The sequence below is a fragment of the Theropithecus gelada genome, chromosome 11, assembly GCF_003255815.1.
Source record: "Theropithecus gelada isolate Dixy chromosome 11, Tgel_1.0, whole genome shotgun sequence".
Classification (NCBI taxonomy): domain Eukaryota; kingdom Metazoa; phylum Chordata; class Mammalia; order Primates; family Cercopithecidae; genus Theropithecus; species Theropithecus gelada.
In genome coordinates, this window is record NC_037679.1 from 8529493 (window position 1) to 8553344 (window position 23852).

The 23852-nt window shown below is 45.1% G+C and overlaps 1 protein-coding gene across 1 annotated transcript in view; it reads left to right on the plus strand.

Annotated features, from left to right (window-relative positions):
- The first annotated feature begins 16132 nt into the window (after positions 1-16132).
- The window catches only part of SPATS2 (spermatogenesis associated serine rich 2), a 179502-nt gene continuing 171782 nt past the window's right edge, over positions 16133-23852 (plus strand). The window contains exons 1-2 of the mRNA XM_025403484.1: positions 16133-17292; positions 20975-21037. The gene's annotated coding sequence lies outside the window, so the exon portion shown is untranslated. The remainder of the gene's footprint in view (positions 17293-20974; positions 21038-23852) is intronic.

Sequence of the window (23852 nt, forward strand, 5' to 3'; positions counted from 1 at the left end):
TGTTGACCAGGCTGGTCTCGAACTCTCGTCTATACCAAAATACAAAAGAAATTAGCCGGGCATGGCAGCGTGTGCCTCTAGTCCCAGCTACTTCAGAGGCTGAGGCAGGAGAATTGCTTGAACCCGAGAGGTGGAGATTGCAGTGAGCCAAGATGGCGCCACTGCACTCCAGACTGGGCAATAGAGCAAGACTCTGTCTCTACAAAAAACAAACAAAAAACATGACATGTAGCACTACTTCTATAAAATATAAATATATTCAAAATAATCTATAAGGAAAAAGAGACCAAGGAGTGATTGGGGTCTTTACTTGATATGGAAAATTATTTTACTGTTCTCAAATTTTTATTATTATTATTTTTTGAGACGGAATCTCGCTCTGTTGCTAGGCTGGAGTGCAGTGGTGCAATCTCAGCTCACTGCAACCTCCACCTCCTGGGTTCAAGCAATTTTCTCGCTTCAGCCTCCCTAGTAGCTGGGACTACAGGCGTGCGCCACCACGCCCAGATACTTTTTGTACTTTTACTAGATACGGGGTTTCACCATGTTGGCCAGGATGGTCTCAATCTTTTGACCTCATGATCCACCCGCCTTGGCCTCTCAAAGTGCTGGGATTACAGGCATGAGCCACCATGCCCAGCCACTGTTCTCAAATTTTATTATGGTTTTTTTTTTTTTTTTTTTTTTTTTTACAAAATATGGATATATTTTAATTTACTCAAATGGGAACTGTTGATAAGCAGTTCTTATTTTTCCAGCATGAGCAAGGCTACAATAAATATCTTTGAATATAGGTACTGATGCTTTTTGTTTTTTGTTGAAGCTATATCCCAATAAGTGATAAGTAGGGTCGAACAGAAGACGTGATTTTTGGCTGGGCGTGATGGCTCACACCTGTAATCCCAGCACTTTGGGAGGCTGAGGTGGGCGGATCACAAGGTCAGGAGATCGAGACCATCCTGGCTAACATGGTGAAACCTTGTCTCTACTAAAAATACAAAAAAAATTAGCCTGGCGTGGTGATGGGCACCTACAGTCCCAGCTAATTGGAAGGCTGAGGCAGGAGAATGGCATGAACCCGGAAGATGGAGCTTGCAGTGAGCCGAGATCACGCCACTGCACTCCAGCCTGGGTGACAGAGTGAGACTCCATCTCAAAAAAAGCCATGTTTTTTACAATTTTGATTGATATCGTATTGGGCCAGGCATGGTGGCTCAGGCCTGGCATCCCAGCACTTTGTGAGGCTGAGGTGGGAGGATAGCTTGAGCTTAGGAGTTCAACACCAGCTTGGGCAACCTAGCGAGACCTCATCTCTGCTAAAAAAGCAAAACAAACAAACACAAAATTAGCTAGGGTGGTGGCATGTGCCAGTAGTCCCAGCTAGTTGGGAGGTTGAGGTAGGAAGATTTCTTGATCGTGGGAGGTTGAGGCTACAGTGAGCTGTGATGGTATCACTGCACTCCATCCTGGGCAACACAGCAAGACCCTGCCTCAAACAAATGTATTTGGTTGATATTGCATCAGATTTCTTCTGAAAAACGTTTTAACAATTTAGACTTTCACCAAGTGCAAGAAACTGGCATTTTCTTTGTAACTGGCTTGGAATGTTACCACTCTTTTAAACTTTTGTCAAGATGATTGTGAGAAATAGTATCTAATTACTTTAATTTGCATTTCCCTGACTCCTAATGAAGTTCAGCATCTCTTCAAATCATTATTATTTTTTTTGAGACAGAATGTCGCTCTGTCACCCAGGCTGGAGTGCAGTGGCACAGTCTCGGCTCACTGCAAGCTCCGCTTCCCGGGTTCACACCATTCTCCTGCCTCAGCCTCCCGAGTAGCTGAGACTACAGGTGCCCACCACCACTCCCGGCTAATTTTTGGTATTTTTAGTAGAGATGGGATGTCACCGTATTAGCCAGGATGGTCTCGATCTCCTGACCTCATGATCCACCCGCCTTGACCTCCCAAAGTGCTGGGATTACAGGCATGAGCCACCGCACCTGGCCCTCTTCAAATCTTTATTGGGCATTTGAATTTTCTCTTCAGTGAATTGCTTCATCATATTCTCTATTTATTTTAAAATTGTGTTCCTATTTGTCTCTCTCAAATCTAGTTTGGTGGAATCCTTGCATGTTAGAAACCTTAACCCTTTGTAATATGCGTTGTAGATATTTTTCCCTCGCCTATGACTTGTCTTTCATCCTTGAGCATGAGTTTTAGAGTCAGAAGAATCAACAGTAGGATTTCAATCAGGTTGCATTATTTTCTAGTTGTATTTCTTATTTCTTCAGCCTCTTAGAATCTTAGTTTCCTTTAAAATTGAGATAATAGTATCTACTTTATTTAAAACATTTTTTTGGCTAGGCACGGTGGCTCATGCCTGTAATCCCAGCATTTTGGGAGGCCGAGGTGGGCGGATCACCTGGGGTCAGGAGTTTGAGACCAGCCTGGCCAACATGGTGAAAATCCATCTCTACCAAAAATACAAAAATCAGCCAGGTGTGGTGGTGCACGCCTGTAATCCCAAGTACTTGGGAGGCTGAGGCAGGAGAATCACTTGAACCCGGGAGGCACAGACGAGGTAGGTAGCTGAGATCACGCCACTGCACTCCAGCCTGAGTGGCAGGGCCAGACTCTGTCTCAAAAAAACAAAAAACAAAAAACAAACAAACAAAAAAACGGCCGGGTGCGGTGGCTCAAGCCTGTAATTCCAGCACTCTGGGAGGCCGAGACGGGCGGATCACGAGGTCAGGAGATCGAGACCATCCTGGCTAGCACGGTGAAACCCCGTCTCTACTAAAAAATACAAAAAATTAGCCGGGCGAGGTGGCGGGCGCCTGTAGTCCCAGCTACTCGGGAGGCTGAGGCAGGAGAATGGCATAAACCTGGGAGGCGGAGCTTGCAGTGAGCTGAGATCCGGCCACTGCACTCCAGCCTGGGCGACAGAGCGAGACTCCATCTCAAAAAAAACAAAACAAAACAAAACAAAACAACTTTTTTTTTTCATTTATTTATTTATTGAGACAGGGTCTCGCTCTGTTGCCCAGGCTGGAGTTAGTGGGGTGATCACAGCTCACTGTAGCCTGGAACTCCTGGGCCTAAGTGATCCTCCTGCCTCAACCTCCCAAGTAGCTGGGACTACAGACAGGCACCACCATACCTGGCTTTTTTTTTTTTTTTTTTGTAGAGATGGGGTCTTGCCATCTTGCCCAGCCTGGTCTCTAACTCCTAGTTTCAACCTACCCTCCTGTTTGGCCTACCAAAATGCTGGGATTACAGGTATGAGCCAAGTATCTACTTTAAAAGGGTTGCTGTGGCCAGGTGCAGTGGCTCACACCTGTAATCTCAGCACTCTGGGAGGCTGAGGTGGTGGATCAACTGAGGTCAGGAGTTTGAGACCAGCCTGGCCAACATGGTGAAACCCTGTCTCTACTAAATATACAAAAAATTAGCTGGGTGTGGTGGCACAGGCCTGTAATGCCAGCTACTCAGGAGGCTGAGGCAAGAGAATCACCTGAACCCAGGAGGTGAGGGTTGCAGTGAGCTGAGACCGCGCCACTGCACACCAGCCTGGGTGACAGAGTGAGATTCCATTTCAAAAAATAAAAAGTACAAAAAATACAAAAATGAGCCAGGCATGGTGGCGCACGCCTGTAGTCCCAGATACTCTGGAGGCTGAGTGGGGAGAATCGCTTGAACCCAGGGTGTGGAGGTTACAGTGAGCCAAGATTGCACCACTGCACTCCAGCCTGAGCTACAGAGTGAGACTCCGTCTCAAAAAAAAAAAAAAAAAAAAGAAAAGAAAAAAAGAAAAAGAAAAAGAAAAGAAAAGGTCACTGCGATTAAAAAAAAAAAAAAAAAAAAAAAAAAAGATAGTAGGCCTGGTGTGGTGGCTGCTACTCTTCAAGAGGCTGAGAGGATTGCTTGAGCCCAGAAGGTCAATCATGAGTGAGTCGTGACTGTGCCCCTGCACTCCAGCCTGGGCAACAGAGTGAGACACAGTCTCAAATAAATAAATAAATAAATAAATAAATAAATAAATAAATAAATAAAATAAAAACAAGTAAATGAAATTAAAACAAAACCCAAAATACAGTCTTAAAAGAAGAAGGAAATTTAGTAAAATAATAGGAAATCTAAGGCATTAACAAGTGAGTCTTCTTTATTTTCTTTCTTTCTTTTTTTTTTTTTGAGACAGAGTCTTGCTCTGTTGCCCGGGCTGGAGTGCAGTGGCCGGATCTCAGCTCACTGCAAGCTCCGCCTCCCGGGTTCACGCCATTCTCCTGCCTCAGCCTCCCGAGTAGCTGGGACTACAGGCGCCCGCCACCTCGCCCGGCTAATTTTTTGTATTTTTTAGTAGAGACGGGGTTTCACCGTGTTTGCCAGGATGGTCTCGGTCTCCTGACCTCGTGACCCGCCCGCCTCGGCCTCCCAAAGTGCTGGGATTACAGGCTTGAGCCACCGCGCCTGGCAAGTCTTCTTTATTTTCTACCTTAGTTGATTTAATGAAATCCAGTGATTTCGTATTCTCCCATTTGCACAAATCAGAAATTCATAGATACTTTGAAGAGTTGGAAGGGAATTGAGAAGGCCTGTATCCCAAGCAACTATACAGTACAGAATCTTGGAAACAGCTTGCCTCAGAGATGACCATTTTGGGTTTTGCTTGAATTGGAAATCTCCTACCTGTCTCACGTTTTAGAGGGTTAGAAGCATATATCCTTAATTGTTCCCTAAATTGTTTCCTAAATTTGCTTCCTTATAATGTCTTTCTGGACCTGCCATCTCTTACTACAAAGAACAAAAACAAAAAACCAAAAACCATTTCTTGATGAGAATCTGCCCTTCATCTCCTATCCCTCTAAATCTTCCATTTGCCACATTCACCACCATCTTGTTTAAGGAGGAGGCACTATAGCCGAGTGAGTAAGGATGAAGGGGTGAAGAAATGAGGCTCTACTTCTGCCTCTTGCACTGACCATACTGGTGACTTTGGGTGAGCCACTTTTCCCCTAGGACCTCTGTTTCTTTCTCGTCAGGTGAGGGAGATGGACTTAGATGACTTAGATGATTTTTTTTTTTTTTTGAGACAGAATCTACTTTGTTGAACAGGCTGGTGTGCAGTGGCACAGTCATAGCTCACTGCAGCCTTGACCTCCTGGTCTCAAGCGATCCTCTCACCTTGGCCTCCCGAAGTGTTGGGATTATAGGCATGAGCCACTGACCCCAGCCTAGATGACCTTAAGCTTGCTTTCAACCTGTATTCTGTAGTTCTTAGCTTTTCAGCTGAGGCTTGTATTAAATGGTTTGATTTGTCATCTTCTGTCTGCTCCCTTGTGGACATTGTTTTGGGAAGAAAATAAAATATTTAATTGCTTAAGGAACAATGTAATGACCATCCCACCCTCCAAGAATTCACATTGTTTGTTTTCAATGATTCACGTTCACTTCTAGTACTTGTTCATAAATGTACATCATTTTACATGGTTGAATCATATCCGGGACATAATTTTGTACTTTTCCCCCCTCCCTGACAATAATGATGTCTTTACAGTAAAATATAAAAATGCTTATGATTCAATAAGCTTTTAAACTATTACCATAAAGACTGTTATTATATATATTTAATTGAGATAATTCATATGCATAAACTTCACACTTTAAAAGTGTACAATTCAGTGGTTTCTGATAGATTCACAAGGTTGTATAATCATCACCACTATTTAATTCCAGAATGTTTTACCACCCCAAAAAGAAACTCCATACTCATTAGCAATCACTCTCTGTTTTCTCCTGCTCCTAGCCTCTGCAATCCCTGATCTACTTTCTGTCTCTAGATTTGCCTATCCTGGACATTTTATTTAAATGGCATCACACAATATGTTGCCCTCTGTGTGTGTCTGGCTTCTTTCATTGAACATAATGTTTCCAAGATTCAAATATGGGCTGGGCATAGTGGCTCACGCCTGTAATCCCAGCACTTTGGGTGGCTGAGGTGGGCGGATCACCTGAGGTCAGGAGTTTGAGACCAGCCTGGCCAACATGGTGAAACCCTGTCTCTACTAAAAATACAAAAATTAGCCGGGCATGGTGGCATGCATCTGCAGTCCCAGCTACTCAGGGGGCTGAGGCAGGAGTATTGTTTGAACCTGGGAAGCGGAGGAGGTTGCAGTGAGCTGAGATTGCACCACCGCACTCCAGCCTGGGTGACAGAACGAGACTCTCAAAATAAAATAAAATAGGCCGGGTGCAGTGGCTCACGCCTATAATCCCAGCACTTTGGGAGGCCGAGGCGGGCGGATCACAAGGTCAGGAGATTGAGATCATCCTGGCTTACACTGTGAAACCCTGTCTCTACTAAAAATACAAAAAATTAGCCGGGCGTGGTAGCGGGCACCTGTAGTCCCAGCTACTCGGGAGGCTGAGACAGGAGAATGGCATGAACCCAGGAGGCAGAACTTGCAGTGAGCTGAGATCGTGCCACTGCACTCCACCCTGGGCGACAGAGTGAGACTCCGTCTCAAAAAAATAAATAAATAGGTGGCCGGGCGCGGTGGCTCACGCCTGTAATCCCTGCACTTTGGGAGGCCGAGGCGGGCGGATCACGAGGTCAGGAGATCGAGACCATCCTGGCTAACACGGTGAAACCCCGTCTCTACTAAAATACAAAAAATTAGCCGGGCGCGGTGGCGGGCGCCTGTAGTCCCAGCTACTCGGGAGGCTGAGGCAGGAGAATGGCGCGAACCCGGGAGGCGGAGCTTGCAGTGAGCCGAGATGGTGCCACTGCACTCCAGCCTGGGCGACAGAGTGAAGACTCCGCCTCAAAAAAAAAAAAATAAATAAATAAATAAATAAATAAATAAAAAATAAAATAAATAAAATAAAATAAAAAAAGATTCAAATATGTTGAAGCATACATTATCGTTACATTTATTTTATTTTTAAATAACACACCATTATATCTTAAAGCTGTATAATATTCCCTTTTTGAGAAACATTTTATATAATGTTGTTGGAAAGAATGTGGCATCAATATCTTCATGCCTCTAATTCATCTCTTCTCTTGAATTATTTCCTTAGAATAAATTCCCATGGGTGGGATTACTGGGTCAAAGGGTATGAACATTTTTTATAGCTCTTGTCAATATTGCTCTTAAATTGTGGTGCCCAGAACTAAATGCAATTCTGAGATGTGTTCAGACAGAATGGGTTACTGTGGGGCTATTACGTTCTCAAGGTCTGAACAATATATCATCCTTTAAATCCAGCAGCCTGAAAATTTATTAGCTTTTTTTGGTTGCTATGTAATTGTGACTCATTAAGCTTATAGTCAACTGAGGCCCTTAGATCTTTTCCTAGGCACTGTGTCTTAGAGCTATGTTTGCATCTACTCTAGGACCCAGGAGGCTTTTGAGGACTCACTGGCTTTAGTATTCTATGTCTTAGTTTTCTTTTCTCTTGAACAATGGGGTGGTCCTAACAAGCCTGGAGAGGTGTGGTTTGTTGTAGTCTTAGCTAGGAACTGCAGATGGCGCTACAAGGCTGTCACAGGGTGAAATATGTCCCTCGCCTGCTCCCTTCACTTAAAAAAAATGTGGTAGTGACACCTCCATAGCAGGTTCATTACCTGAGTTCAGTCCTTTCCTTTTGCTGAGAAGGAGCAAGCAACTGTGAAGTTGGATTTGGGGTGTTATTCAAGGCAAGCTCCAACTGAAGCATACTCTTCAGCTGTCATTTAATCTCCTAGGGGAATCTAGAGCTGTCTATTTCATGTTAGAACTTTAAACACACATCTCATGCCACTGCTTTGGCTTTTGAAGTTCATACCCTGAGAAGGTGATTTAAATTTTTTTTTCTTTTGCTTCATGTTCCCTGCAGTCTTTCTGTTAGTCACCTCAAGGGATTGAAAGTTGTTCAACTGTTTTGTTTTGTTTTTGCTAAGATGAGTTTTGAGCAGTAAGAGTAAAAAATTTATGTAGGGTTCTAGCAAAAGATACTTCATTTCGGCCGGGTGCGGTGGCTCAAGCCTGTAATCCCAGCACTTTGGGAGGCCAAGACGGGAGGATCACGAGGTCAGGAGATCGAGATCAGCCTGGCTAACACGGTGAAACCCCGTCTCTACTAAAAAAATACAAAAAACTAGCTGGGCGAGGTGGTGGGCACTTGTAGTCCCAGCTACTTGGGAGGCTGAGGCAGGAGAATGTCGTAAACCCGGGAGGCGGAGCTTGCAGTGAGCTGAGATCCGGCCACTGCACTCCAGCCTGGGCGACAGAGCGAGACTCCGTCTCAAAAAAAAAAAAAAAAGATACTTCATTTCAATAATTTGTTCTCTCTTTTCTTTCTCATTCTTCTTTTTCCCCACCTCTCATTCACCCTTTCCATAGTCCATCTGGTTATTTGCAAACTATTAGGACTCTAAGCAAGGATCTTGGACTTTCTGGGTTTAACCCTTACTGACAAGTTTCAACAGAATAAAGCAGTGCCCTGTATGGGAAACTTGGAAGGAATCTTTTTTTTTTTTTTTTTTGAGACGGAGTTTCACTCTTGTTGCCCAGGCTGGAGTGCAGTGGCGCCATCTTGGCTCACTGAAACCTCTGCCTCCCGGGTTCAAGCGATTCTCCTGCCTCAGCCTCCTGAGTAGCTGGGATTACAGGCATGTACCACCACACCCAGCTAATTTTGTATTTTTAGTAGAGACGGGGTTTCTCCACGTTGGTCAGGCTGGTCTCAAACTCTCGACCTCAGGTGATCTGCCTGCCTTAGCCTCCCAAAGTGTTGGGATTATAGGTGTGAGCCACCACTCCCAGCCCAGAAGGGAATTTTTTTTTTTTTTTTTTTTTTGAGACGGAGTCTCGCTCTGCCGCCCAGGCTGGAGTGCAGTGGCCGGATCTCTGCTCACTGCAAGCTCCGCCTCCCGGGTTCACGCCATTCTCCTGCCTCAGCCTTCCGAGTAGCTGGGACTACAGGCGCCCGCCACCGCGCCCGGCTAGTTTTTTGTATTTTTTAGTAGAGACGGGGTTTCACCATGTTAGCCAGGATGGTCTCGATCTCCTGACCTCGTGATCCGCCCGTCTCGGCCTCCCAAAGTGCTGGGATTACAGGCTTGAGCCACCGCGCCCGGCCTCCAGAAGGGAATTTTTTAACCCATTCTGTGCCAGACCTCAGTCCCAATTCTGGGTCGAGAAAGGTTGTGGGGAACATCTTCTGCTGGGCAGTGACTGAGTCAGCATGTGAATCTGGCTTTGCAAGCAACACCTAAAAGGGCATTTTTCCTAGCATCAATAGCTCAGGCACCTTTCAGGTGAATTAGTACCAGAAAAGGAATGGGAGCTGGGCATGATGACGGGCAGAGGCAGGGGGATCACTTGAGCCCGGGAGTTTGAGACTATAGTGAGTTATGATTCTGCCACTGTACTCCAACCTAGGCAACAGAGCAAGGCCCTGCCTCTAATAAATAAATAAGAAACTTATTAATCTGTCTCAAGAGTAGGAAAAAAAAGCCCAGGCATAGTGGCTGATGCCTATAATCCTAGCACTTTGGGAGGTTGAGGCAGGAGGATCACTTGAACCCAGCGGTGAGGACTGCTTGAGTTTGAGACCAGCCTGGGCAACATAGGGAGGCCCCATCTCCACGAAAAAAAAAAAAAAAAATTAGCTAGGCCTGGTGGCTTACACCTGTAGTCCAAGTTACTGGGAAGGCTGCAGTGGGAGGACCAGTTGAGCCTTGGAGCTGGAGGCTGCAGTGAGTAATGATCCCACCACTGCACTCCAACCTGGTCAGTGGAGAACCCTGGTCTCTTAAAAAAAAAAAAAAAAGAGATGGGGCTTGGTGCCAGTGGCTCACGCCTGTAATCCCAGCACTTTGGGAGGCTGAGGCAGGTGGATCACAAGGTCAAGAGATGGAGACCATCCTGGCCAACATGTGAAACCCCATCTCTACTAAAGCTTCAAAAAAATTACCTGGGCATTGTGGCGCACCTGTAGTCCCAGCTACTCAGGAGGCTGAGGCAAGAGAATTGCTTGAACCCGAGAGGCAGAGGTTGCTGTGAGCTGAGATCGCGCCACTGCACTCCAGCCTGGGCAACAGTGAGAGACTCTGTCTCAAAAAAAAAAAAAAAAAAAAAAAGAATGAGAAGGGTTTGTGGGACATACAAACGTCTTCGGTTCAGGTGTTTCCCAGTCACATATCTGAGGGCCATTGAGGCTTGTTTTACTCCCCCACCCCTCCTTCCATATCCTTACTCACTTTAAATGTGGTTTCTCTTGCTTTTTTCTCCCTTTCCCTCCCATAACCCACAGGAGAGAGTGTATGTTTGATATTCAGTAAATTTGATATTCAGTGCCTGCAAACTCACTTCGTCTTAGCAGTTGATTTTCTTGCACAGCCAAGACGACCGATCATTTCAGACCCATCTCCCTTCAGGCTCTAATTCTTCTCATCAATGTGTTTCTTGTTTTGATATTTTTGCCTTTGGCTGATGTTGTTCTTCTTTTCTATATTTTTCCTCTCTGCGAAATCCTTTTTTTTTTTGAGATGGAGTTTTGCTCTTGCCCAGGCTGGAGTGCAGTAGTATGATCTTGGCTCACTGCAACCTCTGCCTCCCAGGGTCAAATGATTCTCATGCCTCAGCCTCCCGAGTAGCTGGGATTATAGGCACCTGCCACCACGCAAGGCTAGTATATTTGTATTTTTAGTAGAGACAGGATTTCATCATGTTGGCCAGGCTGGTCTCGAACTTCTGACCTCAGGTGACCCACTGGCCTCGGCCTCCCAAAGTGCTGGGATTACAGGCATTAACCACCATGCCCAGCCTTGCTAATACAAATCTTTACACTTCTTTTACGACCTAGCTTAAGGTTTATCCCTAAATGATGGCTTCACTGATTAATTCCATCTCCAGTAATCTTCGCCTTTTGAATTCCTTCTGTATTCCCATCTAGTTTGTACTGTTCTATCAATAAGTTTCTTGCATGTTGCCATATAAATTGTTCTCTGTCTCATGTTTGCAAGTCTTCTCTTCTTAATTATACCAAAGCTGCTTGATGTCTTCTCCTAATGTAAATAGCAGGACATTTATTAAATGTGCAACCTAGGTAAATTATTGAACAATTTTAAGCTTCAGTTTCCTCATTTGTTACATGAGGCAATGATGCCTGCACCACACAATGTTGAGACAATCAAATAAAACAATATGTAGAGAGTACTTTATGAAGTATAAAACATTTGACAGAAGTGAAGCATATTAATTTTTTAAAATGACAGAATCTACAAATGAAAGATGATTTAAAAACTTAATAAAAGAACTTAGAGTATAGCAATATTAGTTACATATCTTACACATAGGACAAATTCACTAAATATCAAATTCAAGTCTTAATGAACCTGCAAGGCTTACATTGAACTGAATGTTTCAGATCTGAGCTTTGGTTCCAGCATTGCCAATAATTTTGTGATGTAACACTTCAACCTTTGATAGTTTAAGGTCTTTCCTAGCTTTAAATATCTGATACACAAGTGAAAATTTGCATATGTTAGCCTTGTCTTTGGGCCTCAGTTTTGTTATCTGTAAAATGGGAAATGCTGACCTAATCAAACCGTTTTAATTGAACTTTATACAATGGATGTTCAAAGACACATTAATTCTGCAAAAAAGTCTTAGGGGTGGGGATGGGAGTGGGAAGAACTTCCTTGGGGAAAGCTGCACACTATATAGCCTGCTCACTTCAATATGAACAAAGCATGGTACCATATTAAATATTCTGGGAAGTAAATAAGCCAGTTTAACTTGATTTTAACCTGTGCTTCCCAAACTTACTTGGACATGGAATAGTTTTCTCAGATAACATGATTTTGGTATCCCATGAAACGAATTTTCTGAGACACACTGTGGACTGCTAACATGAATATTCTTAGGTACTAGGGTTAGTATAGGCAAAAGGAAAAGTACAGTCTTATGAGCTGTTCTCTACTGGTTTTTGTGCCTGTTGTCACTTGCAGCTTCAGTCAACGGAGACTTTAAAACATTATGTTTCTTAATTACAGTCATTGGTTGTCAAGTCTCCAAGATAATAAGTTAAATTTCTCTGCCTCTCAGGTTACAGTTGGCCTTTTTCTTCCTAATAAAAACATGGAATCTGGCAATCAATCACTTAAGATACAAAATAGCAATTCAAACCAAGCAAAAGCATTAAAGTTCTGAAGTCAAGGACCTATTTGAAAACATATCAAATTAGGTCAGGTTAATACCTGCAGAATGTATCTGCCAAGGTGAAGCTTATGTCATGATTTCTCTCTAATTCTAGTTCTGGCACTTGATCATTAAGTAACCTGGGATAAATTAATTTCGTAAGGCTGAACAGAGACTAATGGATCTTATTTCAAAATGATCTTTTTCTTTTTTAACCCTTAACATCTATGCTAAACATTTAAGAAATTTGGTTATTTTTGTGTTTTCTTCAGAGTAGGTCACAAATATTATATTTTGCATTTATTGCAGCATTTATTTTCCTCCAAAATAATTTATACATGTACTTTGAACAATTTGCAATTATTTCAAGGCAGGTGACAATAACTTTGTTTTATTGTGAAGTATAACATACACAGTAGGCCGAGCACGGTGGCTCATGCCTGTAATCCCAGCACTGTGGGATGCCGAGGCAAGTGGATCACCTGAGGTCGGGAGTTCGGGATCAGCCTGACCAACATGGAGAAACCCTGTCTCTACTGAAAATACAAACTTAGCCGGGCGGGTGGTGCATGCCTGTAATCTCAGCTACTCGGGAGGCTGAAGCAGGGGAATCTCTTCAACATGGGAGGCGGAGGTTGCGGTGAGCCGACATCGCGCCATTGCACTCCAGCCTGGACAACAAGAGTGAAACTCTGTCTCAAAAAAAATACATAAATAAACATACACAGTAGAAAATATATGTGTATTATAAAGAACAAAAATAGGCCGGGCCTGGTCACGCCTGTAATCCCAGCACTTTGGGAGGCTGAGGCAGGTGGATCATCTAAGGTCAGGAGTTCGAGACCAGCCTTGCCAACATGGTATAAACCTCATCTCTACTAAAAATACAAAAATTAGCTGGGCATGGTGGCAGGCACCTGTAATCCTAGCTACTCAGTATGTTGAGAGAGGACGATTGCTTGAACCTGGGAGGCGGATGTTGCAGTGAGCTGAGACTGGGTCATTGCACTCCAGCGTGGGCGGCGAGAACAAAACTCCATCTTAAAAACAACAACAACAAAATTAATATTTGTAACCCAGGTCAAAAAATATTTTTTGAAACATTTGTTCAATGTCCCTTTAGAGAGGTTGAGTGCTGCATGGAGAAAGGGCAAAGGTGGGCCATGAGTTGCAAGACCCCTTTTGCAAATCCCACTCAGCAAGACATATGCTAAAGCAACCTGATCTTCTTGGAGGATATTTTTTGAGTAAAATCCTTGTGAGGGGACCGGGCGCGGTGGCTCAAGCCTGTAATCCCAGCACTTTGGGAGGCCGAGACAGGCGGATCACGAGGTCAGGAGATCGAGACCATCCTGGCGAACACGGTGAAACCCCGTCTCTACTAAAAAAGTACAAAAAAACTACCCGGGCAAAGTGGCGGGCGCCTGTAGTCCCAGCTACTCGGGAGGCTGAGGCAGGAGAATGGCATAAACCCGGGAGGCGGAGCTTGCAGTGAGCTGAGATTCGGCCACTGCACTCCCACCTGGGCGTCTCAAAAAAAAAAAAAAAAATTCCTTGTGAGGAGGTCATGTGTACTACCACACCCAGAACTTTCCCTTGAACGAGACTTGTTAAATACAATATTCTCCATCTTGCTAGATTTCCAGTGATGTTTTAACAGCTCTCATACCCTAGGTTGCTCTTCAATCTACCTTCCTTCTCTTGGAGAAGGCTGTCCACATACACAAAGTCTCTCCTAGCCGAGTGTGGTGGCTCACGCCTGTAATCCCAGTGCTTTGGGAAGCCCAGGAGGGAGGATCATTTGAGGCCAGGAGTTCAAGACCAGCCTGGGCAATGTGGTGAGACACCCATCTCTACAACAAATTAAAAAATTAGCTGGGCATGGTGGCCAGAGCCTTAGTCCTAGCTACTCAGGAGGCTGACAGGGGAGGATCCCTTGAGCCCAGGGATTCAAGGTTACAGTGAGCTATGATTGTGCCACCATACTCAAGCCTGGGCAACAGAGGGAGACCCTGTCTCCAAAACAAACAAAAAACAGTCTCTCCTATTAGATCAGGGAATCTCTTAGCGTCATGAGGCATCATGTCTTCCCCACAACATACTATAATATTACTAAGAATGGGAACTTTTTTTATTTGATAAGGTCTCACTCTGTTGTCCAGGCTGGAGTGCAGTGGTGTGATCACAACTCACTGCAGCCTTGACTTCCTGGGCTCAAGGAATCCTCCTACCTCAGCTTCCTGGGCAGCTGGGACAACATGCACAAGCCACCTCAGCTAGCTAATTTATTTTTATTTTTTGTAGAGACAGGGTCTCCCTGTGTTGCCCAGGGTAATCTCAAACCCCTGGGCTCAAGTGATCCACCTCAGCCTCTCAAAGTTTTGGGATTACAGACATGAGCCACCGAACCTGGCCAACAATGGGGACTTCATTTTCCATCCAAAAAACTTGTATTGGCTTTGCAGCAGCAAGAGGCCCTATAATGAAGGCCTTTCCTGAACTGAGTGACTTTTGGTGAGTGAAACCAGTCTTTGTGGAATAGGATGCAAGGCTCGCATCCCATACCTCATGATGAAGTTCTCCATTTACCAGGGTCATATCATCCCGTTCCCACTCTGTATGGGAAGGAAGGGGAATTGTGGAAGAATTAGTCACTTGTTCTTTTCTTTTCCTAAACCACTTTGTACTTTTCTGCTTCAACACTATGTTATTATAGTCATTTAATAACTTAAATTTGCTTGTAGAGATGGGGGATCTTGTTATGTTGCCCAGGCTGGTCTCAAACTCCTGGGCTCAAGCAGTCCTCCCACCCTGGCCTCTCAAAATGTTGGGATTACAGGCATGAGCCGCTGCAACTGGCCTATTTAATAACTTTATCCTCTTTTGTAACTGGATACTTTCCTTGGGGTAATGATATTGTTTTATTCTTCTTTGTAAATGACTGAATACCTAGAACAATACCCACTATCAAGTAAGTGCCAGTTTAGTGAATGAAAAGAAAGCAGACATTTGGATAATTTGCTTCTATTTGAACTTTTGAATGAAGACGCAATAGTAAGGAACATACAGTCCAGTGCCCTACCTAGCTGGATCACTTAAGTCTTCTGCTTATCCAGATCAGTAAATTATATGGTTGGAGTAGATGAGACACTATTAACCAGAGGTCATTGGACTCCAGGGGATTTTTGAGCCCTTACCTCAAGCAAAGTTAAAAACCACAAGGATCAGATGGCTTGGCAAACCTCTACTATACTACTCAGTCACTAAAGTAGGATATCCTGTCATTGCAATAACATACGTGGAAACCAAAATGACATGTGCCTGTGGTGTCTAGCTATACACTAACACACACTCTCCAGCTTGTTGGTGCCTTTTCAGAGCCCCTTTGCTTGGCCCCAAAAGGTAAGATGGGAACAGATTCTAATAAATCTTTTTTTTTTTTTTTTTGAGATGGAGGGTAGAGTGCAGTGGCGCAATCCTGGCTCACTGCAACCTCCGCCTCCTGAGTTCAGGTGATTCTCCTGCCTCAGCCTCCCGACTAGCTGAGATTACAGGCGTGTGCCACCACATCCGGCTAATTTTTGTATTTTTAGTAGAGACGGGTTTCACTATGTTAGCCAGGCTGGTCTCGAACTCCTAACCTCAAGTGATCCGCCCGCCTCGGCCTCCCAAAGTGCTGGGATTACAGACTTGAGCCACCGCGCCCAGCCCCAGATTCTAATGAATCTTTTCAATGCTGATTGTCTAAATCCCTCTGGCCCCTCTTAATAGACACTGACCAGTCGACAGTGAGGTGAGTGCTTCATGCACGCAGAAAGGTGCACAAATACTAGTTAGTTCCAGCACCAGGGAGGTTGGGAGTCTTGGCGTCGAAGACAGAGTATTTAACAGAAAAGAGTCCAAGGGCGGCGGGACCGACCAACGTTGCGTAGAGGGGCTATGCTGACAGCAGAGTAGATTAGAAACCCGACTGACGAGGAACTGACTTGGGGAGCGTGCCAGGCGAACATCGCCAGGGCAGAGAACCCCCATCAGCTCCCGAGGTCATTCTTCCCGCGCCCCCACCGGCCTCCGCGCACTCTCCGGAGGCAGAGCGACCGCTCTGCCCGGAGGCTCCAGCGTTTCCCGCCGTTGGAGACTCTGAAATTGCCTTTTGGAACAAAACTTGGGTCGGAAAGGAGGCGAAGGGAAAGCGGTGTGAAGTCCTCGGTGCGGAAGAGTGAGCGGTGCCGTAGGGGGTAGCCCGAGGGGAAGCTTCCCGACCCGGACATTGAGCAAAAGCCGAGCGCTCGACTCCCCTCGCTGCGCCTGCGTTCGGCCACCTCCGGGAGAGTTTCGGCTCTTTCCGTCAGTTCAGCTCGGGCCCTCTATTCCCGGCGCTCGTCGGGCCCCTACCCGATGCCGCCGGGTACGAGCTGTTTTGTACGCGGACGCGAGCTCGAGTCCCACCCGTTTTCCCCTTGCATCTAGTTTGTCCCCGACCCTCTCCCAGAGTCTCTTCCCTTCCGCGGTAATACCCAGTCTCCGGTGGCGCGCGAGCCTGCGGACGGTGCGAGACGCGAGGGACCGGGTCCCGAGAAGAGCGGTAACCCGACCGGTCGGAGCCCGCCTCTCGCCGCCCCGCGCCTCTCCTCGATCCCCTCGGTCTCCGGTGCGCGGGCCGTCTCGCCGCTCCAGCTGCGCTCGCGCACCCGTTGGCTGCCACAGCCTCGAGCTTGGCGCGCCGGGTTCGCGCCGGCGCGAGTACGCGCCCTGAGCTCTGGCTGGCTGGCTGGCGCGCACGCGCCCGAGAGGGCTCCGGGGCGGGGCGAGCCGCTGCCCCGGCAAGGATCGGGGTGATCTGCTGGAGCTCCGGCCGCAGCCTTGATTCCCGGCCTGCAGAACGGCCCTGGAGAGAAGCGGGGAGGCGGCGGTGGGGGCGGGGCGGCGTCCGGCTGTGAGAGAACTGGGGGAGGAGCGCGGCGGCGGCGGCGGCGGCGGCGGCTCTAGAGGGAGAGGTGAAGGAGGCGGAGGATCTCTTTTCCTGTTCTCAGACCCGGGAGCGTCTGGGACACGGAGCCCGGAGCTGGGGCGACAAGGCGATTGCGTGGGCCCCGGCTAGGTGAGACTGGGGGTGCTGGGTGGCGGGGTTGGCGGGGGCTCAGAGGGGCACCGAGGTGCGGGGAGCGGGTTGAAGGAGGAAAAGGGGGGAGGGGGTAGTTGTTGGGGCCGGGGGACGGGAAGGAGGGGAATGTGAGCCCTTAGAGATCCGTAGTGCCCAGAAGGTGGAAGGTTCCTGGGGTGTGTGGGGGCGGGCGAGACACCCGTGTCCGAGTTGGGGAGTTTCCAGAGGGATAGGCCGGGGAAACAATGGAGTGTGGGGGGGGGGGACTCTGGCGTGAGCGTGTGTGGGGTATTGGATTTTAAGAAACAACGAGCGAGATAGAAAAGAATGAAAGAATAGGATCATTTGGGATGAGAAGTACAATGAATTGGGAATGCAGTGGGGATGCATAAGGTCACCTCCGTGGGTGTCCGAGGTCCTTAGGATTCGGGGGCAATAATGAGATTTGAAAATAAGGTATAGAAGGGCGTTCTTGAAATTGAAGGGGGAGACGGAATGGAAAATAAGGCGGAGAGGCAGAGACATAAAATAGATGCGGTTAGGACTTGGATTAAAACAGAAAGGTAGATTCAGTCAGTTTTGGACTAGAGTGATATTTTTCTCATAATTCATCCAGAATGATTGGGTTCTTTTAGAAAGTGGATCTTTCTCAAGCTTGTCCTCTGCTAAGAAGTACAAACCATTCTTTAAATAATTTGATTATCACTTGTCCATTTTATTGATAAAACATGCCTGTGATAGTTACTTCCCCTCTGTTTAGCAGGCTACTACTGTACGTAATTTACCTATGGTTGATGAAGCAGGAGAGGACAGATCACCAAAAATATCTTGCTTTGAGTTAGGTCAGTGATAATGCAGAGTTCAGTGTTTTGGAGAGAACCAAAAGCTTGCTTGTTTTCAGTTTGACCAAAAGGTGATGGATAAAATTAAGTTATCTGTACTTTGTTAGAATTGCAATTTCTCCCTGAGAAATGTTCATGTACCATCTGCTACTGGTTTTATGTTTGTGGGAGAGAGTTGGGGTTCTGCCTTAAATTATTTCTTGATGTTAACTTCAGATAATCAGGCTGCCTCATACCTTCCAGTTTCAATTAAGGTGATTTGGGAATATTGTGGAAAAGTATCTCTGGGATTATGATCTTTGCATTTCCTTAATACTTGGATTTCCAGACCAAATTTGTGATGGTACTAGATAGAAAATTGCTGATTTTGAAATTGTAATGACTGTTGTGTGCTCATAAATAGTCCATGTTAAGCCTTTTATTTGTTGGGCATTACATTTTGCTGACTCATCTAAGATTTTTGGACATTCATCAGTTTATATTTCTCAGCTAGGTCTTGGATGGTAGCATTTAGGTTACTTTATAAAGGTCCAAAATATGATTTAAATTGTCACTTTTCTTAGATGTTATGAAAATTGAACAAAGCAAGAAGTGAGTACAGTGTTCTCATTAGTGACAATGTGCCTCTTTTTTTTTTTTTTGAGATGGAGTCTTGCTCTGTTGCCCAGGCTAGAGTGCAGTGGCGTGATCTTGGCTCACTGCAACCTCTTTCTCCTGGGTTCAAGCGACCCCAGCCTCCTGAGTAGCTGGGATTACAGGTGCCCACCACTGTGCCTGGCTAATTTTTGTATTCTTAGTAGAGACAGGGTTTCACCATCTTGGCCAGGCTGGTCTCGAACTTCTGACCTTGTGATCCATCTGCCTTGGCCTCCCAAAGTGTTGGGATTACAGGCGTGAGCCGCTGTGCCCGGCCTCTTTTTTAACTGACCTCTTTCAGTGGGCTAGTCAAGGTGCTAAGATTTTTTTGTATGTATTATCTCATTTGATCCTCACAATTATTTCGTATTTTGTAAATTAAGAGGTTAAATAATTTACTGAGGTCACAGAGCTAGTAAATAACAAAGCTTGATTCAGACCTAGGTGTATCGGATGCCTTTTTTAAAATCTTCACTGCCTGCTTGCTCTTTCTGCTTCACCCCCATCTTGGTTATAGTAAAGCAGCATGAACTGGTTGAAACTTGGGTCTGATAACTGTGATTTAGGTGAAGATTAAGTTAGTAGGCTGTAGCCTACTCTGTAGAGTTCATTGAAAGTTTACTGCTCCTGTGATTTAACAAAGCTGTGAGATTCTGATAAATAGGGCTAAAAACATCTTTTTGCTAAGGATTTGTCTTGCGACCACACTTAGTTTTCTGTTTAGTCTTGTACTGCTGAGGTACTGTGCATACGTGGCACTCTTACTTGTAGAAGTCAAGACAGCCAGTTGTGGAGCCAAAACCAATTAACTCTGAAAAGCAATTGAAAACTGCTCAGTACTCAGGTGCCCTCCAAACACCTGTTGAGCCCACAATTGGTACTAGCATTACCTCTAAATATAGATATGATCCTCTTAGAAACCAGGAGTGAAACAGCTAGAACTGAGGGAAACAGCTGGGGGCTGAGGGAGGAGCCACAGGTTATAGCCAAAACATGAGCATAGCCCCTGGAGGCTAATCAGGCTAAGACAGGAGGGAATTTTCATTTGTTGAGCATTTATGTATTCAGGCACTGAACTCAGTGTACATTTTTACCTTATCAGTTAGTTGTAAGTATTATCTTCATTTTTCAGATGAGGCTCAGAAGGACTAAAAGTAACTTACACAAAGTCACTTTATAATGGCAGTGAAGAAAGTTTGTGTATACTATTCTAAAAATTGCTGCTTTCAGTTTTCCATTGTAGGGTCACCATATTAAAGCTGGGAACTAAAAGTCTTTCAGATCTACCTGGCTTCTCTTATGTGTGTAACTGATTATTTCAGTCTTGCTGCTTTCATTGGAAACTGGAAGGAAAAGCTCGTATTTTTTGGATGTAATTGTTAGGAAGTACAGTCCATTTGTTATATTACCAAATGACCTGTAGAATATAATTCAGCTTCCTCAGTTGCTTAGTGTATATCTGCAGCAACAAGAAAATAGCATGTCCATCCCTTCTCTTCTGGGATCTTCACTTTCAACGAAGTCATCTAGACTCTGGAGGATGACAGTGAAGCTTGCCTGTTACAGATTCTTCCACTTGTCTCAATATGTTTTTGCCACAAATGTTTGATGGTTGTTCTTGGTTATTTATTTATTTATTTTTTAGGGACAGGATCTCGCTATGTTGCCCAGTTTTGCCTCAAACTCCTGGGCTTAAACGATCTTCCCGCCTCAGATTCTGGAGTAGCTGGTATTTGCTAGTTTGTTTACTCCCCCAATCCCCCTCCCACTTGCCCAGAAAGGATCTCACTCTGTCACCCAGGCTAGAGTGCAGTAGTACAATCATGGCTCACTGTTTGACCACGCCCAGCTAACTTTTGTATTTTTTTGTAGAGTCAGGGTTTCGCTGTGTTGCCCAGGCTGGTCCCCAACTCCTGGGCTCAAGCAATCCACCCTCCTTGGCCTCCCAAAGTGTTGGGATTATAGCATGAGCCACCTCACCTGGCCTTTTTGTTTACTTAAAAAAAATTGTTGTGGTAAACTATACATAGCAAAACATTTATCATTTTAACAATTTTTAAGTGTATGGATCAGTAGCATTAAGTACATTCACATTGCTGTGTAACCATCACCACCATCCATCTTGGGAACTTTTTTATTTTCCCAGACTGAAGCTCTGCACCTATTAGGCAATAACTCCTTGTTTCTCTTTCTCTACCCAGCTGCTGGCCACCGATATTCTACTTTCTGTCTCTATGAATGTGACCACCCTGGGTACCTCATATGTAAGTGGAATCATAAAATATTTACTTTTTTGTGTCTGGTGTGTACCACTTAGCATATCTTCAGAATTCATCCATGTTGTAGCATATGTCAGAATCTCATTCCTTTTTTTTTATTTTTTATTTTTTTTTTTTTATTTTTTATTTTTTATTTATTTTTTTTTTTTGAGACGGAGTCTCGCTCTGCCGCCCAGGCTGGAGTGCAGTGGCCGGATCTCAGCTCACTGCAAGCTCCGCCTCCCGGGTTCACGCCATTCTCCTGCCTCAGCCTCCCGAGTAGTTGGGACTACAGGCGCCCGCCACCGCGCCCGGCTAGTTTTTTGTATTTTTTTTAGTAGAGACGGGGTTTCACCGTGTTAGCCAGGATGGTCTCGATCTCCTGACCTCGTGATCCGCCCGTCTCGGCCTCCCAAAGTGCTGGGATTACAGGCTTGAGCCACCGCGCCCGGCCTCTCATTCCTTTTTAAGGCTGAATAATATTCCATCGTATGTACACACCACATTTTGTTTATCCATTCATTCTCAATGGACATTTGGGTTGCTTCTACCTTTTGGCTGTTGTGAATAATGGTGCTGTGAATTTTGGTGTACGAATCCACTTGTTCGAGTCCCTCTGTATTGGTCCATTCTCACATTGCTGTAAAAAAATACCTGAGACTGGGTAATTTATAAAGAAAAGAGGTTGAATTGGCTTATGGTTCTGCAGGCTGTACAGGAAACATAGCAGCTTCTGGGGAGGCCTCAGGAAACTTATGATCATGGCAGGAGGCAAAGGGAAAGCAGGCATGTCTAGGTGGCTGGAGCAGGAGGAAGAGAGAGAGGTGGGGGAAGTGCTACACACATTTAAACAACTAGATCTTGTGAAAACAACCCTAGGGGGCTGGCACTAACCCATTCATGAGAAACCATCCCAATGTTCCAGTCACCTCCCACCAGGCCCCACCTTCAACACTGGGGTTACAGTTTGACATGAGATTTGGTAGGGACACAGATCCAAACTATATCACCCTCCTTTCATTTTTTTTTTTCTTCGATTTACACAGAAGTAGAATTGCTGGATCCTATGGTAATTATATGTTTAGTATTTTGAGTAGGCTTGGTTACTTTTATTTTTTATTTTTATTTATTTTATTTTATTTTTCCTTATTTGCTTTATAACATGTTTGGGTAAATTTATTTCAAAAATATCATTTTCTGGAGATACTTTCTCAGGTCCGTATTTTGACTGCAAATCTGAATACCATCTGCTTGTTTCTTTCCTTACAACAATCCAGGGCTCTTTCTCTTGCTCTAGTAACGTAATTACATCTGGCTTAGAAATGGAACTTCCCAGTGAGATCAGGTGGCTGTAGTTCTCCAACATCACATTCCTGTACAAGGTCCTCTGATCAGGCTGCAGGCACTCCCACTCCTCCTGAGAGAAGTCAATGGCCACATCCCTGAATGTCACTGATCCATGGACCATGTTTCTAGAATTACAAAATTTGGTCAATCTTCCTCGGGCTTCTTCTCCTTGACTTAAGTGTGCAGCAATAACGCTGTCATCCTCCTGGTCCTTCTTTTGGATAATGGTACGACCAGCTATGTCGTCAACCCCCGGAGGCCGGAAGTGGAACCGTTGTATTTTTTATTTATTTTTTTGGAGACAGTCTTGTTCTGTCACCCAGGCTGGAGTGCAGTGGCACGATCTCAGTTCACTGCAACCTCCACCTCCTGGGTTTAAGCGATTTTCCTGCCTCAGCCTCCAATTAGCTGAGACTACAGGCATGCACCACCACACCTGGCTAATTTTTGTAGTTTTAGTAGAGATGAAGTTTCGCCATTTTGACCAGGCTGATTTCGAACTCCTGGTCTCGAGTGATCCACCCGCCTCAGCCACTCAAAGTGCTGAGATTACATGTGTGAACCACTGTGGCCTGCTGAGACTTGGTTACTTTTAAGTAGTGATTTTATCATAGGCTACCTGAAGGTAGCACTTGATAGTGCTTTCTCTATTGACTTTTTCTTAATTGCTAGCAGGACACTTAGGGTGGAAATGATTCAAAAGGAAATGTTTTACCCAGTTTTCTTGTATCCAGTGTGGAAGGAACCATTTGTTACATACAGTTCTTTCCAGTCATGTGCAAATATGGATGATCGTCTTAAGAATGCTGTATATGTTATCTGTCAAGATTTTTAGTACACTTTGCTGCCTTTGATTGAAATTTAGGGTACTTTTCTCATTTAAACATGTTTTACATGTATGAGCTGCTGCTTACTGCTTACCTTCTGTATCTTTCCGCATTCGATGAAAAAAAAATTTAGTGTCTGCTGTATGCTTTAAATATCAAGCAGATACCTGGAATACATAGAATAGAAAGTAAAATTGTTTGAAGTCATTTGGCTCCATTTTCTCTCTCTCCTTATACACTGTGCAAACTGTAACATAATACTAAATATAATAGGTTGAAAGAGCTGCAGTGAACTGTCTCTTAGGATGAGCCTAGCCTCTCATTTCATCTTCTTTTTTTTTTTTTTTTTTTTTTGAGACGGAGTCTCGCTGTGTCTCCCAGGCTGGAGTGCAGTGGCGTGATCTCGGCTCACTGCAAGCTCCGCCTCCCGGGTTCACGCCATTCTCCCGCCTCAGCCTCCCAAGTAGCTGGGACTACAGGTGCCCGCCACCACGCCCAGCTAGTTTTTTGTATTTTTAGTAGAGACGGGGTTTCACCATGTTAGCCAGGATAGTCTCGATCTCCTGACCTCGTGATCCACCCGCCTTGGCCTCCCAAAGTGCTGGGATTACAGGCTTGAGCCACCGCACCCGGCCTTTCATTTCATC